This window comes from Anser brachyrhynchus (genome assembly GCF_964034855.1).
Source record: "Anser brachyrhynchus genome assembly, contig: SCAFFOLD_94, whole genome shotgun sequence".
Lineage (NCBI taxonomy): Eukaryota > Metazoa > Chordata > Aves > Anseriformes > Anatidae > Anser > Anser brachyrhynchus.
In genome coordinates, this window is record NW_027663678.1 from 552,913 (window position 1) to 580,466 (window position 27,554).

Consider the following 27,554-nt stretch of genomic DNA (forward strand, 5'->3'; position numbering starts at 1 on the left):
TAATGCAATGGAGGCTGTAGAGATGAGTTGGATGAGTAAGTGTCCTGCTGTAAGGTTGGCTGTAAGGCGGACTCCGAGGGCTAGGGGGCGGATTAGTAGGCTGGTTGTTTCGATCAGGATTAGTGCGGGGATTAGGGGTGTAGGGGTACCTTCGGGTAATAGGTGGGCTAAAGAGGCTGATGGTTGGTTTCGTAGGCCTGTTAGTAGTGTGGCGAGCCATAGTGGGAAGGCTAGGGCTATGTTCATAGATAGTTGGGTGGTTGGGGTGAATGTATATGGAAGGAGGCCTAGAAGGTTGATTGTAAGAAGTATGATTATTAGGGATGTAAATATTATGGCTCATTTGTGGCCATTTTTGTTGAGTGGGACTATTAGTTGTTTTGTGATTAGGTGAAGGAGTCATGTTTGGATAGTAGAAAGGCGGTTGTTGATTCATCGGTTGTTTGGGGACGGGAATAGTAGGGCTGGGAAGAGTAGGGATAGTAGGATTAAGGGGATGCCGAATAGATTGGGGCTGGAAAATTGGTCAAAGAAGCTTAGGTTCATGGTCAGGATCATGGTGTGGGTTTGGTAGTGAGGGAGGTCTTATTTGATGGGGGGTTGGTTGTGGTGAAGGCTAGTAGTTTTGGTTGGATGAGGAGTGCTAGGGTTAATCAGGTTATAATTATGATTGAAAATCATGGTGCGGGGTTAAGCTGTGGCATATCATTAAGGAGGGGGAAGTCCCTCTTTGGCTAGCTTAAAAGGCGAGTGCTGTTGCATAGCTTCTTAATGATTAGGATGATGATAGAAGGGACGATCAGGCCTCGAAATGTGGGAGTGGGGTTGATTCTACTACAATGGGTATGTAGCTGTGATTAGCCCCGCAAATTTCTGAGCATTGTCCGTAAAAAATCCCAGGCCGGGTGGTAATGAATGAAGTTTGGTTTAGTCGGCCTGGGATTGCGTCTGTTTTAACTCCGAGCGTTGGGACTGCTCAGGAGTGGAGTACGTCTCCTGCAGTAATGATTACGCGGATGGGGGATTCTATTGGGATAACTACGCGGTGGTCAACTTCTAGCAGTCGGAAGTGGCCGTTGGGTAAGTCTGGGGTGGGCACTATGTAGGAGTCGAATGATAGGTCTTTGAAGTCTGTGTATTCGTAGCTTCAGTATCATTGGTGGCCGATGGCTTTTAGGGTGAGGTCTGGTTCGTCGATTTCGTCCATTATGTAGAGGATTTGTAGGGATGGGAGGGCGAGGAGTACCAGGACGATAGCAGGTAGGATTGTCCAGATCAGCTCTACTTCTTGGGCGTCTACAGCATTGGACGAGAGTTTTTCTGTTAGTATGTGGGCTAAAAGGTAGAGAACTAGGCTGCAGATAGCTAGGGCAACGATTAGGGCGTGGTCGTGGAATTCAACGAGTTCTTCTATGATGGGTGATGAGGCGTCTTGGAATCCTAGTTGGGAGTGGTTGGCCACATGAGATGTACAGGATTTTTACCTGTGATTTAGTCTTGACAAGGCTATGTAATTGGTTTACTAACGTCTCATAAGAAAGAAGCATGAGCGGTTAATGCAGTTGGCTTGAAACCAGCATGTGAGGGTTCGATTCCTTCCTTTCTTGTACTTGGACGAAGGCCGGTTCCTCGAAAGTATGGTATGGGGGAGGGCAGCCGTGGATTCATTCAACGTTTGTGGTAGTTAGTTCTGGTTGTAGGACTTTTCGTTTGGCCGAAAAGGTTTCTCAGATGATGAATATTAGTATGATTACGGCTACTATTGAGATTAGGGAGCCGATGGAGGAAATGGTGTTTCATAGTGTGTAGGCGTCGGGATAGTCCGAGTATCGTCGGGGTATTCCTGCTAGGCCTAGGAAGTGCTGGGGGAAGAACGTTAGGTTTACTCCTGTAAATATTACCCCGAAGTGGGCTTTTGCTCATGTTTGGTGTAGGGTAAACCCAGTGAGTAGTGGGAATCAGTGAGTAAATCCTGCTAGAATGGCAAAGACGGCGCCTATGGATAGGACGTAGTGGAAGTGGGCAACTACGTAGTACGTGTCGTGCAGGGCGATGTCTAGGGAAGAGTTTGCAAGAACGATTCCTGTTAATCCTCCGATGGTAAATAGGAAGATAAATCCTAGAGCTCATAGTATTGGGGGGGGTCTCATTTGATTGTTCCTCCGTGCAGGGTGGCTAGTCAGCTAAATACTTTGATTCCGGTAGGGATGGCAATGATTATAGTGGCTGATGTAAAGTAGGCTCGGGTATCAACGTCTATTCCTACTGTAAACATGTGGTGAGCTCAGACGATGAATCCTAGGAAGCCGATGGATAGTATGGCTCAGACTATTCCCATGTAGCCGAAGGGCTCCTTTTTGCCTGAGTAGTACGTGACTACGTGTGAGATGATTCCGAACCCCGGTAGGATCAGAATATAGACTTCTGGGTGTCCGAAGAATCAGAATAGGTGTTGGTACAGGATTGGGTCTCCTCCTCCAGCGGGGTCGAAGAATGTGGTGTTTAGGTTTCGATCAGTTAGTAATATTGTAATACCGGCGGCGAGTACGGGGAGTGATAGAAGGAGTAGGATGGCGGTAATTAGTACGGATCAGACAAATAGTGGGGTTTGGTATTGTGAGAGTGCGGGGGGTTTTATGTTGATGGCTGTGGTGATAAAGTTGATGGCCCCAAGGATGGAGGAGATACCGGCTAAGTGGAGTGAGAAGATAGCCAGGTCTACTGAAGCTCCGGCGTGGGCAAGGTTACCTGCTAGGGGAGGGTAGACAGTTCAGCCTGTGCCGGCGCCAGCTTCTACAGTGGATGAGGCTAGTAGGAGGAGGAATGATGGGGGGAGGAGTCAAAAGCTTATGTTGTTTATTCGCGGGAATGCTATGTCGGGGGCACCGATTATGAGGGGGACTAATCAGTTGCCGAATCCTCCGATCATGATGGGTATGACTATAAAGAAGCTTATTACAAAGGCGTGAGCGGTAACGATTACATTGTAAATTTGGTCGTCGCCTAGGAGAGTTCCTGGTTGTCCTAGTTCTGCGCGGATTAATAGGCTGAGTGCGGTGCCGACTATTCCTGCTCATGCCCCGAAGATGAGGTACAGGGTGCCAATATCCTTATGGTTAGTGGAAAATAGTCATCGGTTGATGAAGGTGACGGGTAAGATGGCTGAGTGTTGAAGCGTTAGGCTGTAGTCCTTTTTACAGAGGTTTAATTCCTCTTCTTATCGGCTCTGTAGTGAAATTCATGTTGAGTTGCAAGCTCATCGATGCGCACTAGGGTGCGTCAGGGTCTTTGTAGGCAGAAGCCAATTGGTTTAGGCATTTAGCTGTTAACTAGAGTTTTGTGGGATCGAAGCCCATCTGTCTAGGGAGGCTTTAGCTTAATTAAAGCGTCTGACTTGCATTCAGAAGATACAGGTTAATATTCTGTAAGTCTTAATGTGCAGAAACTAAGAGGGTTTAACTCTTATTTAAGGCTTTGAAGGCCTTCGGTTTGGGGTGTTATCCTAAGTTTCTAGACAATGGCATGTATTATTGGGGACAGGGGAAGTAAGAGGATTGATAGTGAGGCAAGGACCGCAGTAGGTGTGCTTGGGGCTTTGCTAGTGTATCATTGTTTTATGTGGTTAGAGGAGTTGGGGGGAAGGGTAATTGTTGAGTGGTATGCGAGGCGTAGGTAGAAGAAGAGGCTGAGCAGTGATAGCATGGCAATTGCCATGGCTGCTGGTGTTATTTCCTGTTTAGTTAGTTCTTGGATGATAAGTCACTTTGGTATAAAGCCTGTTAATGGGGGGAGGCCTGCTAGGGATAAAAGTACTAGTATTAGGGTGGCGTTTAGCACTGGGGTTTTTGTTCATGAGGTTGTGATCATGGATAGGTTAAGGGCTTTGATTTTGTTAAGGGCTAGGAATACGGCTGATGTTATGATTGTGTATAGGTAGAAGGTAAGTAAGGCCAATTTGGGGCTGTAAACTAGGATGATGGCGATTCAGCCTAAGTGGGAGATGGACGAGAAGGCTAGGATTTTGCGTGTTTGTGTTTGGTTCAGTCCTATTCAGCCTCCTAGTGCTGTTGAGGCTAGGGCCATGGCGGTGAGTAGAGCTGGGTCGAGGGATTTGGATGTTAGTAGGAGCAGGGTTAGTGGGGGGAATTTTATGAGGGTCGAGAGTAGCAGGGCTGTTATTAGTGGCGATCCTTGTAGAACTTCTGGGAATCAGAAGTGAAATGGCACTAGGCCCAGTTTAATAGCGATTGCTGCTGTCAGTAGTAGACAGGAGGTTGGGTGGTTTATTTGTGTGATGTCTCATTGGCCGGTGACTCAGGCATTGGTTATGCTAGAGAATAGGACCAGGGCGGAAGCAGCTGCTTGGGTTAGGAAGTATTTCGTTGCGGCTTCTACTGCTCGTGGGTGGTGGGATTTGGCAATTAGGGGAATGATGGCTAGTGCGTTGATCTCCAGTCCTGTCCAGGCCAGAACTCAGTGGTTGCTGGAAATTGTGATTGTGGTGCCCAAGATGAGGCTGAAGGTTATGATTGGGGTCGCGTAAGGGTTCATTAGTAGAGGAGGGGGTTAAGCCATCATTTTCGGGGTATGGGCCCGATAGCTTGATTAGCTGACTCTACTAGAAAATAATATAAGGGAAGTATGGAGAATTTTGATTTCTCTTGTGTGGGTTCAATTCCTACTTTTCTAAGGTCAACAGGAAATGAGAGGGCTGTTATACCTCTATGTTCACTTTATCATAGTGACCCTTTGTAGTTCAGGCACATTTCCTTATGTAAGGAGGTAGGCCTGCATAGCAGATAGGTATGCTGATGTGTCAGAGGCACAGAGCTAGTGTGAGGGGTAGGAAGTTTTTTCATAGTAGGTGCATTAGTTGGTCATATCGGAATCGTGGGTATGAAGCTCGGACCCATAAGAAACCAGAAGATAGTAGGAGGACTTTTGTGGCTAGGATGACGGGGAATAGTTCTGTGGGTGGCCCTAGGGCGCTTGGGTTTAGGAATATGATGGCTGTAAGTGTATTTATTAGCATAATGTTCGCATATTCAGCTAGGAAGAATAAGGCGAAGGGTCCTGCGGCGTATTCAACGTTAAACCCTGAGACTAGCTCAGATTCGCCCTCTGTGAGGTCAAAAGGAGCTCGGTTTGTCTCTGCTAGGGTGGATACGTATCATATTATTGCTAGGGGTCATGAGGAGAAAATGAAGTATAGAGGCTCCTGTGCGACGGCAAAGGAGCTGAGTGTGTAGCTTCCGCTTAGTATGATTATTGATAGCAGGATTATGGCCAGTGTCACTTCGTATGAAATGGTCTGTGCTACTGCCCGTAGGGCTCCGATTAGTGCGTATTTTGAGTTCGAGGCTCAGCCTGATCATAGGACTGAGTAGACGGCTAGGCTTGACATGGCTATTAGGAAGAGAACTCCGAGGTTTAGATCTGCTAGGGGAAATGGGAGTGGTAGTGGTGCTCAAGTGGTGAGGGCTAGGACAAGGGCTAGTATTGGTATCAGAATGAATAGAAGTGGGGAAGAGGTAGAGGGTCGGATGGGCTCTTTGGTAAATAGTTTCAGTCCGTCCGCAAATGGTTGAAGTAGGCCAAAAGGCCCGACAACGTTAGGGCCTTTGCGGGATTGTATGTAGCTTAGGATTTTCCGTTCTACTAGGGTTAGGAAGGCTACGGCAATCAGGATTGGGATGATGTATAGGAGGGATATAATGAGGCAGCTTAGTGTTGTTATTTGAATCATGGGTGAAGCTAGGGAGAGGATTTGAACCTCTGGGGAAAGGGCTTAAGCCTTCTGCACTTGCCGGGCTCTGCCACTCTAGCTGGTCCTTTTCTAGGATTGAAAGTGGTGGGGGAAGGCCCTCTTCACGGTTTAGTTGGTTTCACTGCTTAGAGGGGGGGGGGCGTGCTTGTGGTATTGGCCCCACTTTCCCGGTCCTTTCGTACTGGGGAGAGTGTGTCATAGATAGAAACCGACCTGGATTGTTCCGGTCTGAACTCAGATCACGTAGGACTGTTAATCGTTGAACAAACGAACCCTTAATAGCGGCTGCACCATTAGGATGTCCTGATCCAACATCGAGGTCGTAAACCCCCCTGTCGATATGGGCTCTTGAGGGGGATTGCGCTGTTATCCCTGGGGTAGCTTGGTCCATTAATCAATTATATTGGGTCTGGTCACTGTTAGCACTTTGAGGGGTAGCTCTAGGTAAAGAGGTATGGTCTTGTTTTTGGAGGATTTGTTCTCCTCCAAGGTCGCCCCAACCGAAAAATATCGACCAGGCTCTGCGATGGTAGTGGCCCCAGTGGGGTTGATTGAGGATTCGCGGTGGTCGTTGATTTTTAAGTTCCACAGGGTCTTCTCGTCTTATGTTCACATCCCCGCTTTTGCACGGGGAGATCAATTTCACTGATTATCTGTGAGAGACAGTTAAGACCTCGTTTAGCCATTCATACAAGTCTCGATTTATGGGACAATTGATTGCGCTATCTTTGCACGGTTAGGATACCGCGGCCGTTAAACCTAAGTCACCGGGCAGGCATCACCTTCAATACTTGTTTAATTTGCTGAAGGCTATGTTTTTGGTAAACAGTCGGGCCTTATTAATTTGCCGAGTTCCTTTCACAGATTTTAATCGCTCTTATAGGCGCTCCTGAGTCGGGTTAACAGGGTTAGTTAATACGTGGTCTTGTAGGGGTTTTTGTATCTGTCTAGGTCTGTTAATAATGTTTCTATGTAAGCTTGCGCCGTTAGAGGGGTGTGGCCCTGTACATGAGGGGCCTAGGATGATTCCTAGGATTGTTATGAGGATGGCAGCGGTTTTGGTGATAAGGGGTATGGTTATTGGGGGGGTTTTGGTTGGTGTGATGAAAGAGGTAATGATTATTCCTGCTGTAATGCTGCCTAGGGCGAGTCGGGTTAGGGGGGCGGTGATTAGTGGGTTGTTTTCGTTTATTGATACTATTGGGGGGATTCGGGTTTGTCCAGCTTGGACTAGGATGGTTATGCGGATGCTGTAGGTTGCGGTGAATGCTGTGGCTATAAGGGTTAGGAGTAGGGCTCAAGTATTTAGGTATGATGTGTTTAAGCTTTCGATGATGAGGTCTTTTGAGTAGAATCCGGCTAGGAATGGGGTTCCTATCAGCGCCAGGTTTCCGATGGTTAGGCAGGAAGTAGTGACTGGGAGTATTTTCTGTAGGCCTCCTATCTTTCGGATATCTTGTTCTCCGTTTAGGTTGTGGATGATAGACCCTGAGCATAGGAATAGTATGGCTTTAAAGAAGGCATGGGTTGAGATGTGTAGGAAGGCTAGTTGTGGGAGGTTTAGTCCGATAGTGACTATTATTAGTCCTAGTTGGCTGGATGTTGAGAAAGCAATGATTTTTTTGATGTCATTTTGGGTTAGGGCGCATGTGGCAGCGAATAGGGTTGATAGAGCACCTAGGCATAGGCAGGCAGTTAGGGCTGTCTGGTTGGTGGCTAGCAGGGGGTGCATGCGGATGAGCAGGAAGATTCCGGCTACTACTATGGTACTGGAGTGCAGTAGGGCTGATACTGGGGTGGGGCCTTCTATTGCTGCGGGCAGTCATGGGTGGAGTCCAAATTGGGCGGATTTTCCTGCGGCTGCGAGGATTAATCCTATGAGGGGGAGGATTGGGGTTTGGTGGGGGTGTACGGCTTGTTGGATCTCTCAGGTGTTGAATGTTGAAGCTAGTCATGCTATGCTCAGGATCAGTCCGATGTCTCCGATTCGGTTGTAGATTACGGCTCGTAGGGCGGCGGTGTTGGCATCTGCTCGGCCTTGTCATCAGCCGATGAGAAGGAAGGACATGATTCGTACTCCTTCCCAGCCTACGAATAGGAGGAATATGTTGTTTGCGGTTGTTAGGAGGAGTATGGCGACTAGGAATGTCAGTAGGTAGGTGAAAAATTTTGTTACGTATGGCTCTGAGGCCATGTATCATATGGCGAATTGTAGGATTGATCATGTTACAAATAGGGCGATTGGAAGAAATGTTATTGAGTATTGGTCTATTTTTAGGCTCAGGGGGATTTTAAAGTTTATAATGAATTTTCACTCCCAGTGGCAGGTGACAGATTCTACTCCCGAGTAGATGAATGCGGTTGTAGGGGCTAGGCTAATTAGGAATGCGGTTTTAACAGCGCGGGTGGTGGCTTGTGGGGTGTTTTTAAAGTTTTTAAATAGAAATGGCAGGATGATTGGGGTTAGGAGGATTGTCAGCGTGAGTAGTGTGAGGGAGTTGATTAGTAGTGTGGGGTTCACTACTTTTACTTGGATTTGCACCAAGATGGGTGGTTCCTAAGACCAGTGGATTGCTGTTATCCTTTAAAAGTAAGGGGGCTGAGGTTTTAGGCTCAGATGTAAGAGTTAGCAGCTCTTGTTGGTTAAACCCTCCCCTCGGCAGGTAAGAAGGTTTGAACTTCTATTCTTAGAATCACAGTCTAATGTTTGGTTTAAACTATACTTGCATGAGGGGATTCCGGAGATCAGTTCGGGTTTGAGGATTAGGAGGAATATTGGGATAATGTGGAGTGTTATGAGCAGGTGTTCTCGCGTGGTTGAGTTTTGCATAGATGTGATGTGGGAGGGGATTGAGCCTCGTTGGGTCATTAGTAGTATGAATAAGGTGTAGGAGGCGGTTAGTAGGGTTGCGATTCCTGTTAGGATGATCGTGAAGGCAGATCAGTTGAATAAGGTGATTATAATGGTTAGCTCTGCTATGAGGTTTGTTGTTGGGGGTAAGGCTATGTTTGTTAGATTGGCCAGCAATCATCAGGTAGCTATGAGTGGTAGGAGAGGTTGTAGGCCTCGTGTGAGTAGTAGAATTCGGCTGTGCGTACGTTCATAGTTTGTGTTGGCTAGGCAGAATAGTATGGAGGAAGTTAGTCCATGGGAAATTATTAGGATCATTGCCCCTGAGAATGATCAGTGGGTTTGGATTATTCCTGCGGCGATAACTAGGCCTATGTGGCTAACGGATGAATAAGCGATTAGTGATTTTAGGTCTGTCTGTCGTAGGCAGATTGAGCTAGTCATTAGGGCGCCTCATAGGGCCAGGGTTAGGAAGGGGTAGTGCAGGAGGTTGGACAGTGGGCCCATAAATAGAGTGACTCGTATAATTCCGTATCCTCCTAGCTTTAGTAGTAGGGCGGCGAGGAGTATTGAGCCTGCGATGGGTGCTTCTACGTGGGCTTTTGGCAGTCAGAGGTGTAGGCCGTATAGTGGGGCTTTTACTATGAATGCTATGAGCAGTGCTAGACCTGATAGTATTCCTGTCCATGAGGTGGATAGGGTTGGGTGGGTTAGTTGTAGGGTTGGCAGGTGCAGGGTGCCAATTTTCACGTATAGGTGTATGATTGTGATTAGCAGGGGTAGAGAGCTTACTGGCGTGTAGAATAGCAGGTAGATGCCAGCGCTTAGGCGTTCTGGTTGGTTCCCCCATCGGGTGATTAAGATTAGGGTGGGAATGAGGGTTGCTTCAAATGAGATGTAAAATAGTGCTAGTTCTGTGGTGGAAAAGGCTAGTAGGATGAATGGCTGGACTGCGACTAAGGTTGAGATAAAGATTCGTTTGCGTTGTAGGGGTTCTTGTTGCAGGTGGTTTTGGCTTGCTATGATTATGAGTGGGAGTAGTCAGCAGGATAGTACTAGGAGGGGGGATGAGATTTGGTCAATTCCTGTTCAGTTGGATAAAAATTTGTAGGGGTAGTAGGTTGGGATTAATCACTGTAGGCTTAGGGCAGCGATTAGGAGGCTGTATAAGGTGGTGTTAGTCCATAGAAATTTTGGTGGAGACAGCAGGGCTGTTGGAAGAAGTATGATTGTGGGTAGGATGATTTTTAGCATTGCAGGAGGTTTAGGTTGTGTAGATGGTCGGAGCCATGTGTGCGGGTGGAGGCTACTAGGATGGCCAGGCCTGTGCCCGCCTCACACGCTGAGAAGGTTAGCATGAGAATTGGTACCATGGTGAATGAGGAGACTTGGTTTTCGATGGATCATATTGATAGGCCTACGAATATCGATAATATTATGCTTTCAAGGCATAGTAGGGCGGATACTAGGTGGGTTCGGTGGAAGGCTAGTCCTAGTCCGCTGAAAATGAAGGCTGAGTAGAAGCTTAAATGTAGGGGCGACATAAGAAAGTTACAGGGTTGGCTGTAATCTGCTGGGTCGAAACCAGCTATCTTTTTGGTTAGACTAACTTTCTGTTATTCTGCTCATTCTAGGCCCCCTTGAATTCACTCGTAGGCCAGTCCGAGTGTTAGGAGAAGGAGGATCACTACAGTTCAGGTGAGGGTCATTAGGGGGGATTGGAGTTGGACGGCTCATGGCAGGGGGAGTAGGAGGGCGATTTCTAGGTCGAATAGGACGAACAGGATGGCTACTGAGGAAGAATCGGACTGAGAATGGTAATCGAGCAGATCCAAGTGGGTCGAATCCACATTCGTACGGTGAGAGTTTCTCTGAGTCGGGGTTTATTTGGGCGAGTCAGAAGTTTAATGCGGTTAGGGCGGCGCTTAGGATTGATGATAGGGCGAATATGAACATGAGTGCGTTCATTGCTCTCCTCTGGGTTTATACCAGATTCTAGAGATTGGAAGTCAATTGTAATTAATATACTAGAAGAGCAAGATCCTCATCAGTAGATGGTTATGTAGAGGAATAGTCAGATGACGTCTACGAAGTGTCAGTATCAGGCTGCTGCCTCGAATCCGAAGTGGTGGTCTGATGTAAAGTGGAACTTGATCAGTCGGAAGAGGCAGACGGTCAGGAAGGAGGATCCGATGATTACGTGGAGTCCGTGGAATCCAGTGGCAACGAAGAAGGTAGATCCGTAGACGCTATCGGCGATTGAGAATGGGGCTTCGTGGTATTCTATTGCTTGTAGGGCTGTGAAGTAGAATCCCAGGAGGATCGTTAGGGTTAGGGCGTGGATGGCGTGTTTTCGGTTTCCTTCTGTGATGCTGTGATGGGCTCACGTTACGGTAACGCCTGAGGCTAGTAGGATGGCTGTGTTTAGTAGGGGGACTTCTATCGGGTTGAGTGGTTTAATTCCTGTTGGGGGTCGTTGGCCTCCTAGTTCTGGGGTTGGGGCCAGGCTCGAGTGGAAGAACGCTCAGAAGAACCCTAAGAAGAAGAATGCTTCGGATGTGATGAAAAGGATTATGCCGTATCGTAGGCCTTTTTGGACTGTGGGAGTGTGATGGCCTTGGAAGGTGCTTTCTCGTACAATGTCTCGTCATCATTGGAGTATTACTAGGAGTATTGAGATGAGGCCTAGGGTTAGTAGTATGGATGAGTTGTAGTGGAATCACATGATTAATCCTGAGGTTGTGAGTAGGGCGGCGGCTGCCCCGAAGATTGGTCAAGGGCTTGGGTCAACTATGTGGTATGAGTGTGCTTGGTGTGCCATTAGATGTTTTCTTGTAAGTATAGGCTTAGAAGGAGCACGAAGACGTAGGCCTGGATTATGGCTACTGCTACTTCTAGGATGGTTAGGAGTAGTAGGATGATTATTGTTAGGATGGATACTGCAGGAAGGGTGGGTATTAATGCAATGGAGGCTGTAGAGATGAGTTGGATGAGTAAGTGTCCTGCTGTAAGGTTGGCTGTAAGGCGGACTCCGAGGGCTAGGGGGCGGATTAGTAGGCTGGTTGTTTCGATCAGGATTAGTGCGGGGATTAGGGGTGTAGGGGTACCTTCGGGTAATAGGTGGTCTAAAGAGGCTGATGGTTGGTTTCGTAGGCCTGTTAGTAGTGTGGCGAGCCATAGTGGGAAGGCTAGGGCTATGTTCATAGATAGTTGGGTGGTTGGGGTGAATGTATATGGAAGGAGGCCTAGAAGGTTGATTGTAAGAAGTATGATTATTAGGGATGTAAATATTATGGCTCATTTGTGGCCATTTTTGTTGAGTGGGACTATTAGTTGTTTTGTGATTAGGTGAAGGAGTCATGTTTGGATAGTAGAAAGGCGGTTGTTGATTCATCGGTTGTTTGGGGACGGGAATAGTAGGGCTGGGAAGAGTAGGGATAGTAGGATTAAGGGGATGCCGAATAGATTGGGGCTGGAAAATTGGTCAAAGAAGCTTAGGTTCATGGTCAGGATCATGGTGTGGGTTTGGTAGTGAGGGAGGTCTTATTTGATGGGGGGTTGGTTGTGGTGAAGGCTAGTAGTTTTGGTTGGATGAGGAGTGCTAGGGTTAATCAGGTTATAATTATGATTGAAAATCATGGTGCGGGGTTAAGCTGTGGCATATCATTAAGGAGGGGGAAGTCCCTCTTTGGCTAGCTTAAAAGGCAAGTGCTGTTGCATAGCTTCTTAATGATTAGGATGATGATAGAAGGGACGATCAGGCCTCGAAATGTGGGAGTGGGGTTGATTCTACTACAATGGGTATGTAGCTGTGATTAGCCCCGCAAATTTCTGAGCATTGTCCGTAAAAAATCCCAGGCCGGGTGGTAATGAATGAAGTTTGGTTTAGTCGGCCTGGGATTGCGTCTGTTTTAACTCCGAGCGTTGGGACTGCTCAGGAGTGGAGTACGTCTCCTGCAGTAATGATCACGCGGATGGGGGATTCTATTGGGATAACTACGCGGTGGTCAACTTCTAGCAGTCGGAAGTGGCCGTTGGGTAAGTCTGGGGTGGGCACTATGTAGGAGTCGAAGGATAGGTCTTTGAAGTCTGTGTATTCGTAGCTTCAGTATCATTGGTGGCCGATGGCTTTTAGGGTGAGGTCTGGTTCATCGATTTTGTCCATTATGTAGAGGATTTGTAGGGATGGGAGGGCGAGGAGTACCAGGACGATAGCAGGTAGGATTGTCCAGATCAGCTCTACTTCTTGGGCGTCTACAGCATTGGACGAGAGTTTTTCTGTTAGTATGTGGGCTAAAAGGTAGAGAACTAGGCTGCAGATAGCTAGGGCAACGATTAGGGCGTGGTCGTGGAATTCAACGAGTTCTTCTATGATGGGTGATGAGGCGTCTTGGAATCCTAGTTGGGAGTGGTTGGCCACATGAGATGTACAGGATTTTTACCTGTGATTTAGTCTTGACAAGGCTATGTAATTGGTTTACTAACGTCTCATAAGAAAGAAGCATGAGCGGTTAATGCAGTTGGCTTGAAACCAGCATGTGAGGGTTCGATTCCTTCCTTTCTTGTACTTGGACGAAGGCCGGTTCCTCGAAAGTATGGTATGGGGGAGGGCAGCCGTGGATTCATTCAACGTTTGTGGTAGTTAGTTCTGGTTGTAGGACTTTTCGTTTGGCCGGAAAGGCTTCTCAGATGATGAATATTAGTATGATTACGGCTACTATTGAGATTAGGGAGCCGATGGAGGAAATGGTGTTTCATAGTGTGTAGGCGTCGGGATAGTCCGAGTATCGTCGGGGTATTCCTGCTAGGCCTAGGAAGTGCTGGGGGAAGAACGTTAGGTTTACTCCTGTAAATATTACCCCGAAGTGGGCTTTTGCTCATGTTTGGTGTAGGGTAAACCCAGTGAGTAGTGGGAATCAGTGAGTAAATCCTGCTAGAATGGCAAAGACGGCGCCTATGGATAGGACGTAGTGGAAGTGGGCAACTACGTAGTACGTGTCGTGCAGGGCGATGTCTAGGGAAGAGTTTGCAAGAACGATTCCTGTTAATCCTCCGATGGTAAATAGGAAGATAAATCCTAGAGCTCATAGTATTGGGGGGGTCTCATTTGATTGTTCCTCCGTGCAGGGTGGCTAGTCAGCTAAATACTTTGATTCCGGTAGGGATGGCAATGATTATAGTGGCTGATGTAAAGTAGGCTCGGGTATCAACGTCTATTCCTACTGTAAACATGTGGTGAGCTCAGACGATGAATCCTAGGAAGCCGATGGATAGTATGGCTCAGACTATTCCCATGTAGCCGAAGGGCTCCTTTTTGCCTGAGTAGTACGTGACTACGTGTGAGATGATTCCGAACCCCGGTAGGATCAGAATATAGACTTCTGGGTGTCCGAAGAATCAGAATAGGTGTTGGTACAGGATTGGGTCTCCTCCTCCAGCGGGGTCGAAGAATGTGGTGTTTAGGTTTCGATCAGTTAGTAATATTGTAATACCGGCGGCGAGTACGGGGAGTGATAGAAGGAGTAGGATGGCGGTAATTAGTACGGATCAGACAAATAGTGGGGTTTGGTATTGTGAGAGTGCGGGGGGTTTTATGTTGATGGCTGTGGTGATAAAGTTGATGGCCCCAAGGATGGAGGAGATACCGGCTAAGTGGAGTGAGAAGATAGCCAGGTCTACTGAAGCTCCGGCGTGGGCAAGGTCACCTGCTAGGGGAGGGTAGACAGTTCAGCCTGTGCCGGCGCCAGCTTCTACAGTGGATGAGGCTAGTAGGAGGAGGAATGATGGGGGGAGGAGTCAAAAGCTTATGTTGTTTATTCGCGGGAATGCTATGTCGGGGGCACCGATTATGAGGGGGACTAATCAGTTGCCGAATCCTCCGATCATGATGGGTATGACTATAAAGAAGCTTATTACAAAGGCGTGAGCGGTAACGATTACATTGTAAATTTGGTCGTCGCCTAGGAGAGTTCCTGGTTGTCCTAGTTCTGCGCGGATTAATAGGCTGAGTGCGGTGCCGACTATTCCTGCTCATGCCCCGAAGATGAGGTACAGGGTGCCAATATCCTTATGGTTAGTGGAAAATAGTCATCGGTTGATGAAGGTGACGGGTAAGATGGCTGAGTGTTGAAGCGTTAGGCTGTAGTCCTTTTTACAGAGGTTTAATTCCTCTTCTTATCGGCTCTGTAGTGAAATTCATGTTGAGTTGCAAGCTCATCGATGCGCACTAGGGTGCGTCAGGGTCTTTGTAGGCAGAAGCCAATTGGTTTAGGCATTTAGCTGTTAACTAGAGTTTTGTGGGATCGAAGCCCATCTGTCTAGGGAGGCTTTAGCTTAATTAAAGCGTCTGACTTGCATTCAGAAGATACAGGTTAATATTCTGTAAGTCTTAATGTGCAGAAACTAAGAGGGTTTAACTCTTATTTAAGGCTTTGAAGGCCTTCGGTTTGGGGTGTTATCCTAAGTTTCTAGACAATGGCATGTATTATTGGGGACAGGGGAAGTAAGAGGATTGATAGTGAGGCAAGGACCGCAGTAGGTGTGCTTGGGGCTTTGCTAGTGTATCATTGTTTTATGTGGTTAGAGGAGTTGGGGGGAAGGGTAATTGTTGAGTGGTATGCGAGGCGTAGGTAGAAGAAGAGGCTGAGCAGTGATAGCATGGCAATTGCCATGGCTGCTGGTGTTATTTCCTGTTTAGTTAGTTCTTGGATGATAAGTCACTTTGGTATAAAGCCTGTTAATGGGGGGAGGCCTGCTAGGGATAAAAGTACTAGTATTAGGGTGGCGTTTAGCACTGGGGTTTTTGTTCATGAGGTTGTGATCATGGATAGGTTAAGGGCTTTGATTTTGTTAAGGGCTAGGAATACGGCTGATGTTATGATTGTGTATAGGTAGAAGGTAAGTAAGGCCAATTTGGGGCTGTAAACTAGGATGATGGTGATTCAGCCTAAGTGGGAGATGGACGAGAAGGCTAGGATTTTGCGTGTTTGTGTTTGGTTCAGTCCTATTCAGCCTCCTAGTGCTGTTGAGGCTAGGGCCATGGCGGTGAGTAGAGCTGGGTCGAGGGATTTGGATGTTAGTAGGAGCAGGGTTAGTGGGGGGAATTTTATGAGGGTCGAGAGTAGCAGGGCTGTTATTAGTGGCGATCCTTGTAGTACTTCTGGGAATCAGAAGTGAAATGGCACTAGGCCCAGTTTAATAGCGATTGCTGCTGTCAGTAGTAGACAGGAGGTTGGGTGGTTTATTTGTGTGATGTCTCATTGGCCGGTGACTCAGGCATTGGTTATGCTAGAGAATAGGACCAGGGCGGAAGCAGCTGCTTGGGTTAGGAAGTATTTCGTTGCGGCTTCTACTGCTCGTGGGTGGTGGGATTTGGCAATTAGGGGAATGATGGCTAGTGTGTTGATCTCCAGTCCTGTCCAGGCCAGAACTCAGTGGTTGCTGGAAATTGTGATTGTGGTGCCCAAGATGAGGCTGAAGGTTATGATTGGGGTCGCGTAAGGGTTCATTAGTAGAGGAGGGGGTTAAACCATCATTTTCGGGGTATGGGCCCGATAGCTTGATTAGCTGACTCTACTAGAAAATAATATAAGGGAAGTATGGAGAATTTTGATTTCTCTTGTGTGGGTTCAATTCCTACTTTTCTAAGGTCAACAGGAAATGAGAGGGCTGTTATACCTCTATGTTCACTTTATCATAGTGACCCTTTGTAGTTCAGGCACATTTCCTTATGTAAGGAGGTAGGCCTGCATAGCAGATAGGTATGCTGATGTGTCAGAGGCACAGAGCTAGTGTGAGGGGTAGGAAGTTTTTTCATAGTAGGTGCATTAGTTGGTCATATCGGAATCGTGGGTATGAAGCTCGGACCCATAAGAAACCAGAAGATAGTAGGAGGACTTTTGTGGCTAGGATGACGGGGAATAGTTCTGTGGGTGGCCCTAGGGCGCTTGGGTTTAGGAATATGATGGCTGTAAGTGTATTTATTAGCATAATGTTCGCATATTCAGCTAGGAAGAATAAGGCGAAGGGTCCTGCGGCGTATTCAACGTTAAACCCTGAGACTAGCTCAGATTCACCCTCTGTGAGGTCAAAAGGAGCTCGGTTTGTCTCTGCTAGGGTGGATACGTATCATATTATTGCTAGGGGTCATGAGGAGAAAATGAAGTATAGAGGCTCCTGTGCGATGGCAAAGGAGCTGAGTGTGTAGCTTCCGCTTAGTATGATTATTGATAGCAGGATTATGGCCAGTGTCACTTCGTATGAAATGGTCTGTGCTACTGCCCGTAGGGCTCCGATTAGTGCGTATTTTGAGTTCGAGGCTCAGCCTGATCATAGGACTGAGTAGACGGCTAGGCTTGACATGGCTATTAGGAAGAGAACTCCGAGGTTTAGATCTGCTAGGGGAAATGGGAGTGGTAGTGGTGCTCAAGTGGTGAGGGCTAGGACAAGGGCTAGTATTGGTATCAGAATGAATAGAAGTGGGGAAGAGGTAGAGGGTCGGATGGGCTCTTTGGTAAATAGTTTCAGTCCGTCCGCAAATGGTTGAAGTAGGCCAAAAGGCCCGACAACGTTAGGGCCTTTGCGGGATTGTATGTAGCTTAGGATTTTCCGTTCTACTAGGGTTAGGAAGGCTACGGCAATCAGGATTGGGATGATGTATAGGAGGGATATAACGAGGCAGCTTAGTGTTGTTATTTGAATCATGGGTGAAGCTAGGGAGAGGATTTGAACCTCTGGGGAAAGGGCTTAAGCCTTCTGCACTTGCCGGGCTCTGCCACTCTAGCTGGTCCTTTTCTAGGATTGAAAGTGGTGGGGGAAGGCCCTCTTCACGGTTTAGTTGGTTTCACTGCTTGGAGGGGGGGGGCGTGCTTGTGGTATTGGCCCCACTTTCCCGGTCCTTTCGTACTGGGGAAAGTGTGTCATAGATAGAAACCGACCTGGATTGCTCCGGTCTGAACTCAGATCACGTAGGACTGTTAATCGTTGAACAAACGAACCCTTAATAGCGGCTGCACCATTAGGATGTCCTGATCCAACATCGAGGTCGTAAACCCCCCTGTCGATATGGGCTCTTGAGGGGGATTGCGCTGTTATCCCTGGGGTAGCTTGGTCCATTAATCAATTATATTGGGTCTGGTCACTGTTAGCACTTTGAGGGGTAGCTCTAGGTAAAGAGGTATGGTCTTGTTTTTGGAGGATTTGTTCTCCTCCAAGGTCGCCCCAACCGAAAAATATCGACCAGGCTCTGCGATGGTAGTGGCCCCAGTGGGGTTGATTGAGGATTCGCGGTGGTCGTTGATTTTTAAGTTCCACAGGGTCTTCTCGTCTTATGTTCACATCCCCGCTTTTGCACGGGGAGATCAATTTCACTGATTATCTGTGAGAGACAGTTAAGACCTCGTTTAGCCATTCATACAAGTCTCGATTTATGGGACAATTGATTGCGCTATCTTTGCACGGTTAGGATACCGCGGCCGTTAAACCTAAGTCACCGGGCAGGCATCACCTTCAATACTTGTTTAATTTGCTGAAGGCTATGTTTTTGGTAAACAGTCGGGCCTTATTAATTTGCCGAGTTCCTTTCACAGATTTTAATCGCTCTTATAGGCGCTCCTGAGTCGGGTTAACAGGGTTAGTTAATACGTGGTCTTGTAGGGGTTTTTGTATCTGTCTAGGTCTGTTAATAATGTTTCTATGTAAGCTTGCGCCGTTAGAGGGGTGTGGCCCTGTACATGAGGGGCCTAGGATGATTCCTAGGATTGTTATGAGGATGGCAGCGGTTTTGGTGATAAGGGGTATGGTTATTGGGGGGGTTTTGGTTGGTGTGATGAAAGAGGTAATGATTATTCCTGCTGTAATGCTGCCTAGGGCGAGTCGGGTTAGGGGGGCGGTGATTAGTGGGTTGTTTTCGTTTATTGATACTATTGGGGGGATTCGGGTTTGTCCAGCTTGGACTAGGATGGTTATGCGGATGCTGTAGGTTGCGGTGAATGCTGTGGCTATAAGGGTTAGGAGTAGGGCTCAAGTATTTAGGTATGATGTGTTTAAGCTTTCGATGATGAGGTCTTTTGAGTAGAATCCGGCTAGGAATGGGGTTCCTATCAGCGCCAGGTTTCCGATGGTTAGGCAGGAAGTAGTGACTGGGAGTATTTTCTGTAGGCCTCCTATCTTTCGGATATCTTGTTCTCCGTTTAGGTTGTGGATGATAGACCCTGAGCATAGGAATAGTATGGCTTTAAAGAAGGCATGGGTTGAGATGTGTAGGAAGGCTAGTTGTGGGAGGTTTAGTCCGATAGTGACTATTATTAGTCCTAGTTGGCTGGATGTTGAGAAAGCAATGATTTTTTTGATGTCATTTTGGGTTAGGGCGCATGTGGCAGCGAATAGGGTTGATAGAGCACCTAGGCATAGGCAGGCAGTTAGGGCTGTCTGGTTGGTGGCTAGCAGGGGGTGCATGCGGATGAGCAGGAAGATTCCGGCTACTACTATGGTACTGGAGTGCAGTAGGGCTGATACTGGGGTGGGGCCTTCTATTGCTGCGGGCAGTCATGGGTGGAGTCCAAATTGGGCGGATTTTCCTGCGGCTGCGAGGATTAATCCTATGAGGGGGAGGATTGGGGTTTGGTGGGGGTGTACGGCTTGTTGGATCTCTCAGGTGTTGAATGTTGAAGCTAGTCATGCTATGCTCAGGATCAGTCCGATGTCTCCGATTCGGTTGTAGATTACGGCTCGTAGGGCGGCGGTGTTGGCATCTGCTCGGCCTTGTCATCAGCCGATGAGAAGGAAGGACATGATTCGTACTCCTTCCCAGCCTACGAATAGGAGGAATATGTTGTTTGCGGTTGTTAGGAGGAGTATGGCGACTAGGAATGTCAGTAGGTAGGTGAAAAATTTTGTTACGTATGGCTCTGAGGCCATGTATCATATGGCGAATTGTAGGATTGATCATGTTACAAATAGGGCGATTGGAAGAAATGTTATTGAGTATTGGTCTATTTTTAGGCTCAGGGGGATTTTAAAGTTTATAATGAATTTTCACTCCCAGTGGCAGGTGACAGATTCTACTCCCGAGTAGATGAATGCGGTTGTAGGGGCTAGGCTAATTAGGAATGCGGTTTTAACAGCGCGGGTGGTGGCTTGTGGGGTGTTTTTAAAGTTTTTAAATAGAAATGGCAGGATGATTGGGGTTAGGAGGATTGTCAGCGTGAGTAGTGTGAGGGAGTTGATTAGTAGTGTGGGGTTCACTCCTTTTACTTGGATTTGCACCAAGATGGGTGGTTCCTAAGACCAGTGGATTGTTGTTATCCTTTAAAAGTAAGGGGGCTGAGGTTTTAGGCTCAGATGTAAGAGTTAGCAGCTCTTGTTGGTTAAACCCTCCCCTCGGCAGGTAAGAAGGTTTGAACTTCTATTCTTAGAATCACAGTCTAATGTTTGGTTTAAACTATACTTGCATGAGGGGATTCCGGAGATCAGTTCGGGTTTGAGGATTAGGAGGAATATTGGGATAATGTGGAGTGTTATGAGCAGGTGTTCTCGCGTGGTTGAGTTTTGCATAGATGTGATGTGGGAGGGGATTGAGCCTCGTTGGGTCATTAGTAGTATGAATAAGGTGTAGGAGGCGGTTAGTAGGGTTGCGATTCCTGTTAGGATGATCGTGAAGGCAGATCAGTTGAATAAGGTGATTATAATGGTTAGCTCTGCTATGAGGTTTGTTGTTGGGGGTAAGGCTATGTTTGTTAGATTGGCCAGCAATCATCAAGTAGCTATGAGTGGTAGGAGAGGTTGTAGGCCTCGTGTGAGTAGTAGAATTCGGCTGTGCGTACGTTCATAGTTTGTGTTGGCTAGGCAGAATAGTATGGAGGAAGTTAGTCCATGGGAAATTATTAGGATCATTGCCCCTGAGAATGATCAGTGGGTTTGGATTATTCCTGCGGCGATAACTAGGCCTATGTGGCTAACGGATGAATAAGCGATTAGTGATTTTAGGTCTGTCTGTCGTAGGCAGATTGAGCTAGTCATTAGGGCGCCTCATAGGGCCAGGGTTAGGAAGGGGTAGTGCAGGAGGTTGGACAGTAGGCCCATAAATAGAGTGACTCGTATAATTCCGTATCCTCCTAGCTTTAGTAGTAGGGCGGCGAGGAGTATTGAGCCTGCGATGGGTGCTTCTACGTGGGCTTTTGGCAGTCAGAGGTGTAGGCCGTATAGTGGGGCTTTTACTATGAATGCTATGAGCAGTGCTAGACCTGATAGTATTCCTGTCCATGAGGTGGATAGGGTTGGGTGGGTTAGTTGTAGGGTTGGCAGGTGCAGGGTGCCAATTTTCACGTATAGGTGTATGATTGTGATTAGCAGGGGTAGAGAGCTTACTGGCGTGTAGAATAGCAGGTAGATGCCAGCGCTTAGGCGTTCTGGTTGGTTCCCCCATCGGGTGATTAAGATTAGGGTGGGAATGAGGGTTGCTTCAAATGAGATGTAAAATAGTGCTAGTTCTGTGGTGGAAAAGGCTAGTAGGATGAATGGCTGGACTGCGACTAAGGTTGAGATAAAGATTCGTTTGCGTTGTAGGGGTTCTTGTTGCAGGTGGTTTTGGCTTGCTATGATTATGAGTGGGAGTAGTCAGCAGGATAGTACTAGGAGGGGGGATGAGATTTGGTCAATTCCTGTTCAGTTGGATAAAAATTTGTAGGGGTAGTAGGTTGGGATTAATCACTGTAGGCTTAGGGCAGCGATTAGGAGGCTGTATAAGGTGGTGTTAGTCCATAGAAATTTTGGTGGAGACAGCAGGGCTGTTGGAAGAAGTATGATTGTGGGTAGGATGATTTTTAGCATTGCAGGAGGTTTAGGTTGTGTAGATGGTCGGAGCCATGTGTGCGGGTGGAGGCTACTAGGATGGCCAGGCCTGTGCCCGCCTCACACGCTGAGAAGGTTAGCATGAGAATTGGTACCATGGTGAATGAGGAGACTTGGTTTTCGATGGATCATATTGATAGGCCTACGAATATCGATAATATTATGCTTTCAAGGCATAGTAGGGCGGATACTAGGTGGGTTCGGTGGAAGGCTAGTCCTAGTCCGCTGAAAATGAAGGCTGAGTAGAAGCTTAAATGTAGGGGCGACATAAGAAAGTTACAGGGTTGGCTGTAATCTGCTGGGTCGAAACCAGCTATCTTTTTGGTTAGACTAACTTTCTGTTATTCTGCTCATTCTAGGCCCCCTTGAATTCACTCGTAGGCCAGTCCGAGTGTTAGGAGAAGGAGGATCACTACAGTTCAGGTGAGGGTCATTAGGGGGGATTGGAGTTGGACGGCTCATGGCAGGGGGAGTAGGAGGGCGATTTCTAGGTCGAATAGGACGAACAGGATGGCTACTGAGGAAGAATCGGACTGAGAATGGTAATCGAGCAGATCCAAGTGGGTCGAATCCACATTCGTACGGTGAGAGTTTCTCTGAGTCGGGGTTTATTTGGGCGAGTCAGAAGTTTAATGCGGTTAGGGCGGCGCTTAGGATTGATGATAGGGCGAATATGAACATGAGTGCGTTCATTGCTCTCCTCTGGGTTTATACCAGATTCTAGAGATTGGAAGTCAATTGTAATTAATATACTAGAAGAGCAAGATCCTCATCAGTAGATGGTTATGTAGAGGAATAGTCAGATGACGTCTACGAAGTGTCAGTATCAGGCTGCTGCCTCGAATCCGAAGTGGTGGTCTGATGTAAAGTGGAACTTGATCAGTCGGAAGAGGCAGACGGTCAGGAAGGAGGATCCGATGATTACGTGGAGTCCGTGGAATCCAGTGGCAACGAAGAAGGTAGATCCGTAGACGCTATCGGCGATTGAGAATGGGGCTTCGTGGTATTCTATTGCTTGTAGGGCTGTGAAGTAGAATCCCAGGAGGATCGTTAGGGTTAGGGCGTGGATGGCGTGTTTTCGGTTTCCTTCTGTGATGCTGTGATGGGCTCACGTTACGGTAACGCCTGAGGCTAGTAGGATGGCTGTGTTTAGTAGGGGGACTTCTATCGGGTTGAGTGGTTTAATTCCTGTTGGGGGTCATTGGCCTCCTAGTTCTGGGGTTGGGGCCAGGCTCGAGTGGAAGAACGCTCAGAAGAACCCTAAGAAGAAGAATGCTTCGGATGTGATGAAAAGGATTATGCCGTATCGTAGGCCTTTTTGGACTGTGGGAGTGTGATGGCCTTGGAAGGTGCTTTCTCGTACAATGTCTCGTCATCATTGGAGTATTACTAGGAGTATTGAGATGAGGCCTAGGGTTAGTAGTATGGATGAGTTGTAGTGGAATCACATGATTAATCCTGAGGTTGTGAGTAGGGCGGCGGCTGCCCCGAAGATTGGTCAAGGGCTTGGGTCAACTATGTGGTATGAGTGTGCTTGGTGTGCCATTAGATGTTTTCTTGTAAGTATAGGCTTAGAAGGAGCACGAAGACGTAGGCCTGGATTATGGCTACTGCTACTTCTAGGATGGTTAGGAGTAGTAGGATGATTATTGTTAGGATGGATACTGCAGGAAGGGTGGGTATTAATGCAATGGAGGCTGTAGAGATGAGTTGGATGAGTAAGTGTCCTGCTGTAAGGTTGGCTGTAAGGCGGACTCCGAGGGCTAGGGGGCGGATTAGTAGGCTGGTTGTTTCGATCAGGATTAGTGCGGGGATTAGGGGTGTAGGGGTACCTTCGGGTAATAGGTGGTCTAAAGAGGCTGATGGTTGGTTTCGTAGGCCTGTTAGTAGTGTGGCGAGCCATAGTGGGAAGGCTAGGGCTATGTTCATAGATAGTTGGGTGGTTGGGGTGAATGTATATGGAAGGAGGCCTAGAAGGTTGATTGTAAGAAGTATGATTATTAGGGATGTAAATATTATGGCTCATTTGTGGCCATTTTTGTTGAGTGGGACTATTAGTTGTTTTGTGATTAGGTGAAGGAGTCATGTTTGGATAGTAGAAAGGCGGTTGTTGATTCATCGGTTGTTTGGGGACGGGAATAGTAGGGCTGGGAAGAGTAGGGATAGTAGGATTAAGGGGATGCCGAATAGATTGGGGCTGGAAAATTGGTCAAAGAAGCTTAGGTTCATGGTCAGGATCATGGTGTGGGTTTGGTAGTGAGGGAGGTCTTATTTGATGGGGGGTTGGTTGTGGTGAAGGCTAGTAGTTTTGGTTGGATGAGGAGTGCTAGGGTTAATCAGGTTATAATTATGATTGAAAATCATGGTGCGGGGTTAAGCTGTGGCATATCATTAAGGAGGGGGAAGTCCCTCTTTGGCTAGCTTAAAAGGCTAGTGCTGTTGCATAGCTTCTTAATGATTAGGATGATGATAGAAGGGACGATCAGGCCTCGAAATGTGGGAGTGGGGTTGATTCTACTACAATGGGTATGTAGCTGTGATTAGCCCCGCAAATTTCTGAGCATTGTCCGTAAAAAATCCCAGGCCGGGTGGTAATGAATGAAGTTTGGTTTAGTCGGCCTGGGATTGCGTCTGTTTTAACTCCGAGCGTTGGGACTGCTCAGGAGTGGAGTACGTCTCCTGCAGTAATGATTACGCGGATGGGGGATTCTATTGGGATAACTACGCGGTGGTCAACTTCTAGCAGTCGGAAGTGGCCGTTGGGTAAGTCTGGGGTGGGCACTATGTAGGAGTCGAATGATAGGTCTTTGAAGTCTGTGTATTCGTAGCTTCAGTATCATTGGTGGCCGATGGCTTTTAGGGTGAGGTCTGGTTCGTCGATTTCGTCCATTATGTAGAGGATTTGTAGGGATGGGAGGGCGAGGAGTACCAGGACGATAGCAGGTAGGATTGTCCAGATCAGCTCTACTTCTTGGGCGTCTACAGCATTGGACGAGAGTTTTTCTGTTAGTATGTGGGCTAAAAGGTAGAGAACTAGGCTGCAGATAGCTAGGGCAACGATTAGGGCGTGGTCGTGGAATTCAACGAGTTCTTCTATGATGGGTGATGAGGCGTCTTGGAATCCTAGTTGGGAGTGGTTGGCCACATGAGATGTACAGGATTTTTACCTGTGATTTAGTCTTGACAAGGCTATGTAATTGGTTTACTAACGTCTCATAAGAAAGAAGCATGAGCGGTTAACCTCCTGGGAGACCCAGAAAACTTCACCCCAGCAAACCCGCTAGTAACCCCACCACACATCAAGCCAGAATGATACTTCCTATTCGCCTACGCCATCCTACGTTCAATCCCAAATAAACTAGGAGGCGTATTAGCACTGGCCACCTCCGTACTGATCCTATTCCTAATCCCATTCCTGCACAAATCAAAACAACGAGCAATAACATTCCGACCACTCTCCCAGCTCCTATTCTGAGTACTAGTCGCCGACCTCCTCGTCCTAACATGAGTAGGAAGCCAACCCGTCGAACACCCATTCATCATCATCGGCCAACTCGCTTCAATCGCCTACTTCACTATCCTCCTATTTCTCCTCCCCGCCGCAAGCGCCCTAGAAAACAAAATACTCAACTGCTAAATACTCTAATAGTTTATAAAAACATTGGTCTTGTAAACCAAAGATTGAAGACTTACCACTTCTTAGAGTACCCCAAACTCAGAAAAAAAGGACTCAAACCTTTATCTCCAGCTCCCAAAGCTGGCATTTTCAATAAACTATTCTCTGACCCTAACCCCTAAACCGCCCGAATAGCACCCCGCGACAACCCCCGCACAAGCTCCAATACAACAAACAAAGTCAACAACAGCCCCCAACCCGCCACTAAAAACATCCCTGCCCCATGTGAATAAAACATGGAAACTCCACTAAAATCCGACCGAACAACAAACACCCCAACATTATTCACAGTAGAAACCCCGAACTTCCAAGCCCCCATAAACCCCCCAAACACCAACCCCCCAAAAACAATTGCCACAAACGCTACTGCACATCCAATCACCCGTCAATCCCCCCAAGCCCCAGGGAAAGGCTCCGCTGCTAAAGCTACTGAATAAACAAACACCACCAGCATACCCCCCAAATACACCATAAACAGCACTAAAGCCACGAACGAAACCCCAAGGCCCAGCAACCACCCGCACCCCGCCACAGACGCTAACACCAAACCAACAACCCCATAATACGGCGAAGGATTCGACGCCACACCCAAAACACCCACCGCAAAGCAAATCCCTAAAAAAAACATAAAATAAGTCATTATTCCTGCCCGGACACTACCCGAGGCCTGCGGCTCGAAAAGCCGCCATTGTTCTCAACTACAGGAACTAACCGCAAGCCCCCAATAATTCTACCCCATCTATGCCATTATGCTTAACCCCCCCCCCCTCCCCCCCCGAGGCGGGGGTATTTGGTTATGCATATTCGTGCATAAATTTATATACCCCATATACATACATACTATAGTACCAGTAATATACATTATATACGGACTATCTTATAAGCAGGTGCTAAACCCATACATGTACACGGCCATTAAACCCTTAAACACACTCCTACCAAACCACCCGGCATGAATGTTCTAGGACCATACCGCACAACACCCAATACAACTCCACTCAAGCGCATAACAAGACCCCATTTTAATGAATGCTCACAGGACATGCTCCAACAACAACTCTCCACCACATATCTCATGCAGTTCGTATCAGACGGATTTATTAATCGTACTCCTCACGTGAAATCAGCAACCCGTTGCACATAATGTCCGGTATGACTAGCTTCAGGCCCATACGTTCCCCCTAAACCCCTCGCCCTCCTCACATTTTTGCGCCTCTGGTTCCTCGGTCAGGGCCATCCATTGGGTTCACTCACCCCTCCTTGCCCTTCAAAGTGGCATCTGTGAGTACTTTCACCTTCTCAATGCGTAATCGCGGCATGTTCCAGCTTTTTGGCGCCTCTGGTTCCTCTTATTTTTTCCGGGGTTACCTCACAGGTGGCTATTCCCAGTGATCTCGGGGGTCCCACAATCTAAGCCTGGACACACCTGCCTCACGGCCTATCCTATATTTCAAGGGTCCCTCGATGAGACGGTTGGCGTATATGGGGAATCATCCTGACACTGATGCACTTTGACCACATTCAGTTAATGTTACCTCCACCCTCCGGGTTAAATGGGGCTATTGGATGAATGCTTGTTGGACATAGCACAAAACAACAAATCATTAAGCGCAACCCCTGCGCTTCACAAACTAAACCAGTAAACTTTCGCTAACCACCATGTAGCATAAACCTTCATCGCCCAATCCCAGCAAACTACCTCTAAAACTCCATTAATCATCCCTTCCATGACATCATCGGAACGATGTACATATACACACAAACACATACAAAATAACTTAAACTTATTAGAGAAACTCCAGTACTAAAAATAGTAAACACAAGCAATAATTTCATATACTTCACTCTCACTCACCACTCAACTATCAGCTAACCACACCCCCGTCCACATAGCTTAACACAAAGCATGGCACTGAAGTTGCCAAGATGGCATAAAACATGCCTGCGGACAAAAGACTTAGTCCTAACCTTACGGTTGGTTTTTGCTAAATATATACATGCAAGTATCCGCGCCCCAGTGTAAACGCCCTCGACCACCTACCCCCATACAGGCCTTGAGGAGCGGGTATCAGGCACACCCAAGTAGTAGCCCAAGACGCCTCGCTAAGCCACGCCCCCACGGGTATTCAGCAGTAATTAACATTAAGCAATGAGTGCAAACTTGACTTAGTTATAGCAACAGCCTAACTTCAAGGGTTGGTAAATCTTGTGCCAGCCACCGCGGTCATACAAGAAACCCAAATCAACCGTCCTATTGACACGGCGTAAAGAGTGGTAAAATGCCTATCCTAGCTAACTAAGATCAAAATGCAACTGAGCTGTCATAAGCCCAAGATGCACCTAAACACACCATTAAGATGATCTTAGGAACTAACGACTGATTTAAACCCACGAAAGCCAGGGCCCAAACT

At 47.4% G+C, this 27,554-nt stretch overlaps 1 long non-coding RNA gene across 1 annotated transcript in view; it reads right to left on the reverse strand.

The window, feature by feature from the left end:
- Positions 1-25,014, reverse strand: part of LOC308187059 — an 85,341-nt gene extending 60,327 nt beyond the window's left edge. Inside the window, exon 1 of the long non-coding RNA XR_013944438.1 lies at positions 24,852-25,014. This is a non-coding gene — a long non-coding RNA (uncharacterized lncRNA). The remainder of the gene's footprint in view (positions 1-24,851) is intronic.
- Positions 25,015-27,554: the final 2,540 nt, after the last annotated feature.